Source organism: Passer domesticus, chromosome 21 (assembly GCF_036417665.1).
Source record: "Passer domesticus isolate bPasDom1 chromosome 21, bPasDom1.hap1, whole genome shotgun sequence".
Classification (NCBI taxonomy): Eukaryota; Metazoa; Chordata; class Aves; order Passeriformes; family Passeridae; genus Passer; species Passer domesticus.
In genome coordinates, this window is record NC_087494.1 from 8,038,792 (window position 1) to 8,051,950 (window position 13,159).

Consider the following 13,159-nt stretch of genomic DNA (forward strand, 5'->3'; position numbering starts at 1 on the left):
TTAATAATCTTGGGCCAAATTTCCATCTTTTTTTTTTTTTTTTTGGAACCTGCCAGCAGCTGAGCTGGAGCTGTGCAGGAACCGATGAAACTTGGAATTGGCACAGAATTGCTTCCATTGTTGGTTTATTAATGCTTGGGATTTGTTTACATTTCCATCACAAGTGACTTGTGGCAAGAGCAAATGTTCCTCAAGGCATTTAACATGGTGTTAAGTTTGATTTCTGCCAAGTTTATTTTGTCCAGTGCCCAGGGGATGCTTGAGGGATGCTTGGGAGGGGCTTGGGGGGATTCTGTCCCTGTCCCTGTCACCTCAGGCCATTCCTGAGGTGGTGTCCATCATTCTCACCCCAGGGAATGCCTGGGGGTCTCCCTCCCTCTCACCCCCATGCCAGGGGGATGCTCGGGGCAGTCTCTGTCCCTCTCAGCCCAGGGGATCCTCGGGGGTCTCTGTCCCCTTGCCCTGCTGGTTGCTCGGTGCTCTCTCCATCCCTCTGGCCTCAGGGAATGCCTGTGCAGGGCTGGGGACCAGGGGCTCTGTGTCCCTCTCACTGCTGAGGGTGCTTGGGGCTGGGGGGCTCTCCGACCTTCCCATCCCTGTGGAGGCTGGGGGGGTCTCTGTCCCTCTCAGCCCTGGTGTGACCCCACCCAAACATCATCCGGGTCAGAGGGACAGAGACACCCCAAACCCCCAGAAGGGCTGGACCTGGGATCATGCTCCTACCCACATTTGTCTGTTTAGCCCAGAAATTAGTTCTGCACATTTAAGGCTGGTTCTGAGAGCGAAGGGAGGGAGGAAGAAGTGAGCAGTTTGTTTTACAAACTGCACTCACTCCTCCACATTCCAGCTCCTGGAGGGACAGATGGTGGGACAGGGCTCTCCTTGGCTTTTAGGGGTTTTTTAGCTCTCTGAGGCAGAGAAGTTCCCTGGACTGTGATTTTTCTTTTTCTTTGGAGCTGTTTTAACCTGCTCTGGACTGAACACCCAGAAGGGCACTGGCAGCTCACACCTGTGGCCCATTGGGCTTAGTCTGGGCTGTGGCTTTTCCAGTGATGGAGGAACTGATAAGAGACAGATAAGAGACTGATAAGAGAATGAGTGTGCTGAGCTACAGCCCAGGGAGGGACTTGCTGAGTTTGTCATCTCTTTTGGAGTGGCAAGAGGTTTTGTTGTTTAATATTGGTCATTTGCTCTGCTCGTGAATCCCTTGCCTGTTAAATAACCAGGTGTTTTCTACTTTTCTCCAAGGAAATATTTTCCCAAACTGGTTGGTGGAGGGGCCGCTTGAATTTGCTTTCTAGTGGAATCCCCTTTTCGAGGTTTTCTCCCAAATTTGCCCTAAACCAGGACAGGGCAGTGGGGAGAGGAGAGAGCCCCAAGTAACTGGATTGGCTGGAGGCTGGAGATGGGGACCCTGGGACCCCAAAGTGTGACATTGTCCTGTGTGTGTGTGGCCTTCTCAGGGAGAGGGTTTTACACCTGAGCCAGTTTGGGTAGGGGGGGTGGTGTTCACCCCCCGAGCAGGGATTACCCCACTGTTTCAGGTTGCAGTGCAAGATGTAACCAAATGCATGTTTTCCATCACCACCTTTAGAAACTGTTATAAACAGGCGGGGCAGTGTTCTTTATCTCTTCCATGACACAGCCCTGATAACATCCCCAGGGGCTATCTTAGGTTAATGGGCCATTGAGTGTCCCTGCAGGACTGGTAAAATGACATCATCCCATTGTGGGATGCTCCACCCAGGGGGAGGAGCCACACATTCCTACCTGGATATAAGCTGAGACTTGCAGCACCAGGAGCACCTTGGCTACTGGATTCCCAGAGGACAAGAGCTCCATCACCACCACTGGACCTTAAGAGGAAGACCAGACCCTTCTACAGGATCACCGCTTCGACAGAATCACGTTCATCACTGCAACAGGACTGAGGCCACCATCTAATGGGACTGCTACCAGCACCCTGACCAACAGGGTGCCAGGTTATATCCTGACTGTCAGTTTAAGGCAGTGTTTCTGTATCATTGCCTTAATTTTAATTTTCTTCTTAAATTGTAATTCTGTCTTAGACTGTACCCCTGGTTTACACTCAAACCTGTACATAACTCAATGCACTCATCTCTTGTTTTCCTCCCAAAACAGAATTTCCCATCTCAAAACCACTGCCAGATGGAGGAGAAGGCTGCGAGGAAGAGGAAGATGTCCCGGGACCATCAGGTAGGTGAGGAGGAAGTCACAGCCCCTTTCCCTCTCTCTCCTGCTCCATCTCCCTGCAGAGCACAGCCCAAGGCTGCAGGACAACCCTGCTTCCAACGCCGTCCTGCCAGGGATGCACGGGGAGAATCTCCTTCCCCTTCCCTCTGGCATGGTGGGAAATCCCATCCTCTCCTTGCCCTGCCTTCCTCAGACAAGGAGATGAGGATGGAGACCAGCGAGGACAAATCTCCGCAGCAGAACCTTGTGGAAGAGGCCGTTTTGAGTGGCTCCATGGCACAGGAATCCAATGGGGAAGAAAATTCCCTGAGATCCTGCAGGAGGAGGTGCTCCAAACCCAGCCCAGGGTGCTCTGAGGAGGAAAGACCCAGCCTGTTGCAGGAAGGTGGACAGAGCTTCAAGCCAGAGCTCAGAGCTGATGGTCCATGAGCAGCTTCATGATGGGGAGAAGCCCTACAAGTGCTTGGAGTGTGGGAAGAGCTTCAGGCAGAGCTGCCACCTGATCTGCCACCAGAGGATCCACACCGGGGAATGGCCCTACGAGTGTGGGGAGTGTGGGAAGGGCTTCAGCTACAGATCCACCCTTGTGACCCACCAACGCATCCACACCGGGGACAGGCCCTATGAATGCCTTGAGTGTCAGCAGAAATTTCAGACCCACTCCACTCTCCTCAGGCACCAGAGGATTCACAGCGAGGAGAGGCCCTTCCTCTGCCCCGACTGCGGGAAGGGCTTCAAGCAAAACTCCCACCTAGTCACCCACCGGCGCATCCACACTGATGAGAGGCCCTTCCTCTGCCCCGACTGCGGGAAGGGCTTCAAGCGCAATTCCCAACTCGTCACCCACCAGCGCATCCACACTGGGGAGAGGCCCTACGAGTGCCACACCTGTCAGAAGAGGTTTCACAGCAGCTGCAATCTCCTCCTGCATGAGCGGATTCACACCGAGGAGAGGCCCTTCCGCTGCCCCGACTGCGGGCAGGGCTTCAAGCACAACTCCACTCTCGTCACCCACCGGCGCATCCACACTGGGGAGAGGCCCTACCAGTGTCCCCAGTGTGGGAAGAGCTTCACCAGCAGCTCTAACTTGACCCAACACCAATGGAGTCACCAGCAAGGGAAGCCCTGCAAATGCCCCTGCTGCAGGAAGAGCTTCATGAACTGCTCCAGCTTCATCCCCCATTGGATGACCCATGCTGGTCAGAGCCCTGGTGATCCATGTTTCCTGTGATCCATGCTGGGAGGACACCTGTCCCTTTTCCTGCCCCTGCCAATGACATGATGTGGAATCGAATAACATGAGGTTGTGGCCATGGCCGTGACATCCCATTCACTCCCGCCTCTGGTCATTGCCAGGGGCAGGAAAGGGAGTCTCTCCCCTCGAGGAGAAGGGTGTCCTTCCCAGGCAGGAGGAAATTGTGGCCGGGAAGAGACAGTCAGCTGAGTTGTAGTTTTCCATTTTTCTTATCCCTTTTGTTATCAATATTGTTGCTGTTCCTGTTTGTTCCTGATCTTGTTGCTGTTCCCAATAAATTCTTCCTATCCTAGCCCAGGATATTTGCCTTTTGTGCTTTCCATGGGAGGCAGGAGGGCAGCAATCGGCAGCGTGGTTTTAGGGGGAGCAGGAAATTGGGGAATCCCATTCCTGAACCCCGCCCTGTGGAAACCAAGCATCCCAGCTGGTCCCAGCCCTGGTGGCCATGCTAAGGATCAGATTAGTCACAGGCCCACAGAGAGGTTCCATGGGGACTTTCCAAGAGTCTCCAGGCTGTTCAAGAGCTGGAATGTCACAGGCAGAGATGGGGGCTCCATGGACACCTCCCAGGGCTTTCTGGGGATAGTAAAGAGCCTTGTGGTCAGAGACAGACACAGCCATTCCACGGTGACCTCCCAGGGCACCTTGGGCTGCAAAGGCACCCATCTGTCACAGGCACTCACGGGGGCTCCACGGTGACATCCCAGTGGTCCTCAGGCTGCCAACGAGCCGGGATGTCCCAGACACTCACAGCGGTTCCTGTCATGGGCAAAGTGGGAGCTTCAGGCAAAAGCTTTATTTCTTTATTGGAGAAACTCCTGCTGAGTCATGAGGTGGAGAAATGACACCCAACACCCACCATGGATCCTCAAAGCCCTGCAGGGCCTCTACTTCTAAAATTCCTTCTGAAAAAGGAAACTGGGAGCGGCTGGATAGAATCCCAGCCCCAGACTTTTTCAAAGGTGTAAAAGATTGGACAGGTAGAATTGAACCTTAATTCAATTTGTCACACAGGATTAACGATGGAATACCAGATATATTTATATAAATATGGCTCTGATTGATTCTGATCATGATTAGATAACACGGCTTATTTACACCACAGAGTAAATTTAAAAAAAACCAAACGAGTTATTTACTCCACAATATGGGAACTATAACAATTATTCGAATATTCTGCTTCAGGAAGCAATTTTGAAGTCAACAATGCCTTACTGGAGTTGTTGGAGCCCATGGCAGGCAGAGCCTCCTGCTCCAGCAGGAACTGCCTTTCCTGTGCCATCAGCAGGGCAGGTCCCACTGCAGGAAAAGCCCCAGGCCAGCCCCAGCACAGGGAAGGGCTTGGGCACAAGGGCAGAGTGCCGTGCTGGGAGCTGTGCCAGGCAGAGCCTGAGGCACCAAAGGCACCTTGGCAGCAGCAGCTGCTTGCAGGGCATGGCCAGAAGCCTCCCTTGGCAGCCCGGCCTGGTGGCCAGCACTGCAGAGCTGCTGCCTCAGGGCTCATTTCTGCCTGGGCTCTGAAAAGCCACTTGTGCTCCAGGAGCCTGCCTGGGAAGCCATTGGCCCCAGCACCTTGGGCACAAGATATTAATGACAAAACTCTTCATGCCAGCAGAGACAAGGCAGGGGCAGAGGAAAGAGGAAAGAGGAGAGCCAGGCGCAGGGGACAGGGCTGCCATGGTGATGGCTGTGAGGTCACTGCCCCTGCAGCAGCCTGGCTGCCCTCAGCAGACATTCTGGCCAGAAGCGTAGTGAGGGCACCCCAGCACAGCAGAGAACCCACACAACAGCAATTCTGTCCTTGGGGATGAGAGGGTCAGGCTGCACAAAGTTCCTGCTCTTGGATAATTCCTGGGATGAGGAATCCACTTCTCTAGAAAAACAATTGCAGTTTTGTGCCACTCTCATAATTGTAAAATATTTCCTCATTTTAACAAATGTAAATCCACCCTAATTCAGTTTAAAGACATTGACCCTTTTTCTCTCATTGCAAGATTTGGGAGAAAATAATTTCGACCACTGTTCTTCCATTTTCACAGACCTTGGAGAGGAACCAAAAATCTCCCAAGATGGGGTTTGGATGCCTCATCACATAACCAGCAGGAGGAGGCTGCAGGCTCTGGGCTCAGGGGTGTGGAGACTGAGGACAGAACAGGAGTAGACTGGGAGGGAGTAAAGGGTGGTTTCATAGAGGCTGGAGCTTCTCTTCATAGTGGGAATGAGCCTGAAGAAGAAATAATTGTGCTAAGGGCAGCTGGGGAGGCCCAGACTGAACAGCAGGAGAAAGGAGTTTCCCTGCCAGGGCAGGGCTGTGGTGCAACACATCCCCCAGAAGGCGCCTGGAGCAGTCCAAGGCTTTGTGTGGGCAGGCAGAGGCAGGCAGGAGGCAGAGCTGTCAGCAAAGGAAGGGGCCAGCCAGGTGGGGCAGCCAGGGGATGACAACAGCCTGCAGGGACAGAAGCGCAGGTTTGCTCAGCATCAGAGACATCTTTCCCTTGCTTGTCCCCACCTGTCATCACTGCCTCCAGTGTTCTTCTCTGGCTGCAACCTGGGGACACTTTCTCAGTCCTGTCCCTCAGAAGGATTGGTTTAAAGTATGAGAAACTTCTGTGTTTCAGTCTCTTTTTGAGTCCCTGAGAAGTTCTCTGAGCACACTCTGAGGGACTGAGTCTGATGCAAAGAGCACCAAAGCCCCAGAGGGTCATTAAAGTCCTGGTGCTGTGTCTGTGTTGCTGAGCTGGGCCGGGCTCCTGGCCCAGAGGCAGCTCCTGGCAAGGGCAGCACTGCAGAGAGACAGCTCTGGCCAGGAGCAGCTCCTGGGCACAGCCCAGCAGGGCTGGGGCACTGCCAGGGCAGCTCAGGGACACCAGCAGGGCTCAGCCAGAACTGACAGGGGCTCAGCACTGGCAGGGGCTGGGGGATGTCCCAGAGGGGCTGTGTTACAGCGGCACCTCTGTGGCTGTGTCCTAGAGGCATAGAGCAGCTGTGATGTCAGCAAGGGGCTGTGTGACAGCACAGAGTGGGCTGTGTGAGGTCACAGGTTGGGCTATGACATCACAGAGTTTGTTGTGAGAGGTCACTGAGTAGCTACAGCATCATAGAGGGGATTCTGTGACATCACACAGCAGGCTGTTACTTCATGACATGGCTGTGTGACATCATAGATCAAGCTGTGAGGTCAAAGTTTGTGCTGTGACATTAGAGAGTGGCAGTATCACATCATAGAGAGGTTTTTGTGACATCACTGAGGGGGTTGTGACATCACAGAGCTGGCTGTGATGTCATAGAATAGGCCATGGAGCAAACTCTGCCAACATGGAAAGTGGCTTTGTGACATCAGAGAGTGGGTTGTGACATCGCCGTGTGACTGTGTATCATCACAGAGCAGGCTGTGACATCACAGAGTAGGTGTGTTTCATCTCAGAGTTGCCTTCGACATCGAGGAGTAGGCTCTGTGACATAAATGGCTGGACATCATAGAACGGATTATGCCATCACAGGGTATCTCTCTGACATCACAGAGGGGCTGTGACATCACAGATCAGTTTGTGACATCATTGAATGGCTGTATGACATCCCAGGGTAGGTTGTGTGATATCACAGAAGAATCTCTGACATCATCATGTGGGCTGTGACATCAGCCCCAGGGGGCTGTGTGACATCACAGATCAGCTGTGTGACATCACAGGGGGCTGTGTGACATCACAGATCAGCTGTGTGACATCACAGGAGCTGTAAGACATCACAGGGGGCTGTGTGACATCACAGATCAGCTCTGTGACATCACAGGTGCTCTGTGAGGTCACTGGGGAGGTCCCTCTGCCCCAGCCCCCCCATCACAGTTCCCCCAGAGCAGTCCAACGCTGCTTGTGCACAGTGGGGTCAGCTGTCCCCCGGGTACCCCCGCCCCCCATGCTGCAGCCTCCCCCAGAGGATGTTCCACGAGATCGACCCCAGAGTCTGACACAGGGACGGGGGGTCGGGCCCCTGGGGGGTGGGACAGGGGGACAGGGACCCCCCGGCAGCGTCCTCGTGTCCCCCAGGGCCAGAGCCTGGGCCAGGGCTCTTTCATCCTCTTATGCACGAGCGCTTGAGAGCGCGCAAAAAATCCCCAGCAAGGGATCAGCAAAAGACAGATTTAATATTAAGGGATAGCAGCCCAAAGTTCCTTGGCAAGAGTCACTCTGTTCCGGAATGGGCAATTCAGGCACACAAAGGAAACAAAGAAACAACAAAGCCAAAACAAATCCAGCCAATCAAACCAGAAATGAAACAAGAACTCTCCCTGTGTGTGTGAGTGTGCCAAAAGGGCAGTGAAGGCAAGGGTAAAAGGAATATGGCCTAAAAGCTTAACACAGCTCAAACCTAATAGGACTAAACCTTGACTTCTACCTTGAACTTCACAATTTAATAAAGAACAAAGATAATAGTATTTCACGTAACTTGCAACCTATGCCATACCAATTTAATAGAGAAATAACAGTATTTAACTCAACTTATAACTTATATTAAACATAACAACATAGCAAAGGAGCAACTCTTAGCAGCATTTAACTTCACTTAGCCCTTGTGACTTAACCTCATTTACAGGTCTGACTGACTGAACTATCCAAGGCACTCCAACCCCTCCGAGAGCAGCATTTCTGCCACACTTCCCCAGCACAGGCACTCCTGTGTGCACACAGACACAAAGAGTCAGTGCAAGGCACCTGTGAGAAATTCCCCTGAGGGCAGGAAATGCTCCCTGTGGATGCTTTGGCATCTCCCCAGCGGGTGAAGGGTTGAGCCTGGAGGAGTGGGGGGATCGGCCCAGGCTCTGTCCTTGTTCAGGATCCCCGAGTGCAGCAAACGGGAGAGTTCCCGGCTGGGAGAGGCCCCACTCAGGGGGAGTCGCTGGCCCAGGAGAGCTCCAAGGGGCTCCTTTTGCAGCGCTGTTTGTAGGGCCCCAAGAGAGGGGCTTCAGTCACAGCAATGGTTCCTCCTCACCGTACTTGGCATCAACAGCTTTCTTTAGCAGTGTGCGAACAGGGATGTTGTGCCCCTGAGGGAACAAAACCAGTTCCCAGGGCTGCTCCTACAGCAACCAGGAGCTGGTTGGGCAGCAGCAGTGCCTGGGGCAGACAGTGTTTGTGCTGAGCTGCAGAGGAGCTGAGCCCAGGGGCTGTTGACCAAGGCCGAGGCCCAAGGAGCATTTCTCAGCTGGCAGGGCGGTCTGAGAGCGGCAGCAGCGCCCGGGCCAGGCGGGGCTCCACGGCGCCGGGCCCGGAGGGCGCTGCCGGGGCAGCGGGCGGGGCTGGGGCCGAGCTGCGGCGGGCCGGGGAGGGAGCCCGGCCTCGGGGCTCACCCATGAACCTGATGGCCGCCTCTCGCAGGGGCTCCTGCGGGCTCTCCAGGTAGCGCAGGGCCCGGCGCAGCTGCTCGGCCGCTCGGCTCGTGTCCTCTGCCAGCTGCAGAGAGCGGCAGCAGGGAAGGCTTGGCGCGGGCTCAGCCCCTGTGGCGGGCGCTCCCTGCGCCCAGCCCCGGCCTCCCCTGCCCGCACAGCCCTGAGGCGCGGCCAGCAGCCGCTGGCGCCGGGCTCCGCAGGGGGCAGAGGGCCGGCTGCTGCCCGGGGAGCCGCGGGGCCGCCCCGCAGCCCCGCCGCGCCGGGGCTCCATGGGCACCCGGCTCGGGCCCACAGCAGCCTGGAGAAGAGCCCGCGCCGCCTCTGGCAAGGGAGTGGCGTGTGGGGTGGAGGCTGGCACCCCTGCGTACAGCACTTTACATGGACTGACTCCAGACTTCAGACCTTACAGAACATGGTTTCACAGTTACATTCACACAATAACAGATCTCTAGAGCTTTGGGCAATCACACAGCAGGTTCTTGTTTCCATGTGGCAGGATGGTAGATGCCGGGGTCGGCTGTTACTTGTCTCTGCCCCAGCACGGGAAAAGTGGTTCTGGGTAGGCCGCGCTCTCGAAGAAGGAGTCTGGACTCTTGCTTTTAGGTCTTCAGTTGAGTTTATTATTTCTTATCTACAAAGATTTTCTGTCTGTCCAGCCGAGGTCTGATCAGCAAGACAGCCAAAGGCACTCTCTCCCGCCCACGAGGCAGTTGTCTCTTTTATAGTGAAAATTACGTATTAGATATTTACCTTTAATTCCCAATACTTTCTGCCCTTGTTGGCAAGTGTACTCTTTCTATGAACCAATCCACACATGCCAACATCATCCTGAACATGGATGCCAAGGAGAAGAAAGAAGAAGGACAGGGCACGCCCAAATTCCTCCATCTTGGGACTCCTGATCCATGCACAGAATACTAGACCCCACTGTACAACACATAAAACCCCCCTGAACAGTGAATTCTAACTTAAGTTCTAACAAGTAAATAACATCCCCTCACCATTCAGACCTGAAATTCTCTCATCTCCTCACCTTCAGGTGTCATTTCTTTAAAAGGATCAAAGTCAAGCCACCAGGTACTTTTGGCAACATTCCAGGGCCTCCGAGCCCCCCAAGGGTTGTCTCGGTAGCTCTGGACATCCGGAGTGATGTACTGAGTTCCCACACATGGACACACACACGATATTATACCAGACTTAATAAACTCTCTAAACCAGCTCCCAATCCAAATTCCAGCCACATTTAATCAATGCCAGTTAGCATACCACTCCTGAACTCTGGGACTCTAACCCACCAAGGGGACGCTCACCCCTGACCTGGGACCGTGCAGGTGGGACTCCCTGTGCCACCTGTGCAAGGCACCCATCAGACTTGAACCCACATGGTGTGAATGAGCTGTGTAGGCGGGGGCCTCTGTGTATGACAAACGAGTGAGTATTGCTTTATACCATGGGTAACAAAGGAACAGACAGAACAAATGCGAGCGGTTAGTGATAAAGAGTTTTTCCATATGACATACTTCACATCCTTGTCTGTCCCAGCATGGATCCAGGGTCTGTGGAGGCACCAGTTTCTTGCCTGTGGAATGTTCTACCTCCCCCAAGAGGAAAGAGGCAGCTGGAGGAAGAGCTTGCCAGGCTGCTCTCCATCCTTTAGCAGCAGCCCTGGGTGAGTGGAGAAGTCCCAGCCGAGCGCAAATGTGCCAAGGGAACAGCCGTGCACAGGAAGGCTCGGTGGGAAGGATGATCCAGGAACCATGGGCCTGGCAGCCTGAGCTTGCTCCCGGGAAAGGCCTTGGAGCAGATCCTCCTGAGGGCCATCCCACGGCACGTGCAGGGAACCAGGGGGTCTGCTGGAGGCTGGGAAAGCTCTGCGGAGGGACAGGGACAGCTGGGGGTCCTGGCGGGGTGTTGAGGGCTCCTGTGCGGGTGTTTGGGGGGATTGGTGTTGGGGGGCAGGTTGGGGAAGGAGTTGTCTGGAAGGGGAGAGGTCTAGGCTGGAATTGGAGTCAGTTTGAAGACAGCATCTGTGGTTTGGTGGAGCATTGGTTATGGAGGGCAGAAAGAATACCTGTGACTATTTCTGTTCATGGTCCTGATTATCCTGCAGGGAAGAAGAGGACTTGCATTCTTTTAGAGCTTCTATTCCTTAAGGGAATGAGGATATTACCATCCGTTCATTGAAAACCATTTGAAAGCAAAGAATGGCCTTCTGTTCACCTCTGGGTAGTGTGATGTTTGTAAAGTGACTCCCTATGCATGACATCAAGGCACATGAGTTGCTGCTTTGAGAGGGGAAGGCAATTTCCAACTCTCATGTTCTCAGGCCATCACAATTGATTGGGGGAGTTTGCAACTTTTTTGGAACTACTTGAGTTGAGAAATGGAAAGTAAAGCTTTCCTGAAGTGAGGAGTCTTTAATGCCAGATTCTTCTGTGTCATCACGGTAAAGAGGCTTTTGTGCTGCAGGAAATTACTTTAATGACAAAACACTTCCAGCATGTAGTAAGAGCTTCTGACAGACACCAAGTGTTGCAGCAGAGCTCCAGGTGCTGCTGCCAACAGCCCCTGCAGGGAGGAGCACAGCTCCCAGTGCACGTGGGCTTTGGCTCCCTGTGGCACACAAGCCCCCCGGGGCACAGGTCTCTGGGGCAGGAGAGGGGCAGCAGCGCTGCCAGGGCTCGGGGGGTGGCAGCTCTGCTTGGGCGGGGACTCTGCCACACCTGCTGATGGCAGCGCTGCCCGGGCCCCAGGGCTCAGAGCAGCATTGGTGCCCTGGCCCACACGTTCCCTGTGCCTGTCACAGCTGCGGGTTTAGGATGGCCAGCAGCCGGGACGTGTCCCAAGGAGGCCGTGCCAGCTTCCGTGGAAGGCCCCGTGCCCTTGCCAGCGCGGCTGCCTCGGCAGCCCTGGGGGCTCTTTCTGCTGCCCTGAGCCCGCAGAGCAGAGCAGCGTTTGCTGATGGGCTGAGCCCTTCCTAAAGATCCTGTCGGGCTGCCTTAGACACTTGGGGCCAGGGATTCCTTCCAACCGGGGCCACTTTGGGTGGGCTGGGGGCGGCCCCAGGGCAGGTGGCAGTGTGTGCAAGGTTCCTTTGTGACACGCTGCAGCACGGTCACGGTGGCATGGAATGGAGGAGTGTGTCCTTTGTGACACGTGGTGACATAGGAGCTGGTGGTGACAAGATCACTCCACAGCTTGCAGGAGCAGGCGACGGGACAGGACGGGACAGAGCAGTGCTGTGAGGAGCCCCCGCACAGCGCACTCGTTCCTGTCTGACCTGGAGCTTTTTTGAGGCGTTGTTCCTGCAGCTGACCTTCAGGCCAGACTCAGGACCTGGTGACCTGTGGCCTTCCGAGGCTTCTGTTTGGCAGTGCCCTCGAGGGCAGAGCGTGGGACTTGGTGCTCCGGAGCTTTTCCAAGGCATCTGTCCTGCTACTAGCTCCAGTCACTGACATGGAGCAGAGACCCCCAAGAGACCCTAGGATGGCCTGGGTGGAGGAGGAGGAAGAAGGCTCTGGAGCTGACCCAGTACAGGAGACAGAAGAGGTGGTGCCATTCCATCCACCACAGGAGGGTGAGTGGCAGAGTTGGGCCGTAGGACTGGAGCCTGCAGCCAGCTTGGCCCCATCCTGTGGCATATCCTATCCCCTCCCATCCCATCCCATCCCATCCCATCCCATCCCATCACGTCCCGTCCAGTCCCATCCCATGGCATCCCATGGCATCCCATGGCATCCCATCCCATCCCATCCCATCCCATCCCATCCCATCCCATCCCATCCCATCCCATCCCATCCCATCCCATGGCATCCCATCCCATCCCATGGCATCCCATCCCATGGCATCCCATCCCATCCCATCCCGTCCCATCCCATCCCATCCCCTGGGGAAATGCCCAAGAACAGGACAGAAGAGGGCCCAGGCAGACACCCCGCAGTGGCCGTGCTCCATCCCCCCGGGGCACCCCGGGGCTGTCCCTGCCTGGGGAGCACAGGGCTGGGCTGTGTTCTCCGGCCTCTCCCGCAGCCCCTCAGCTCTGGCTGTGCTCGCTCTTTGCCAGATGCAGCTGTGGAGCGCACACAAGAGCAGCAATCCAGCCGTGGCCACTTCCGCAGAACAGCGCAGGTACCTGCAGCCATGCCCACCTGGGCTGGGCCTGCTGTCCCTGCTCAGCCGAGCACTGTGTGTGGAGCACTCCATGGAACATCCCTGGCTTCTTGCCCTTCTCCTACAGCTCGTTTGCAAATTCATCAAGAGGATTCGTCAGGAAGAGACCATCACCAGGGGCGCTGCGTACAGACCAT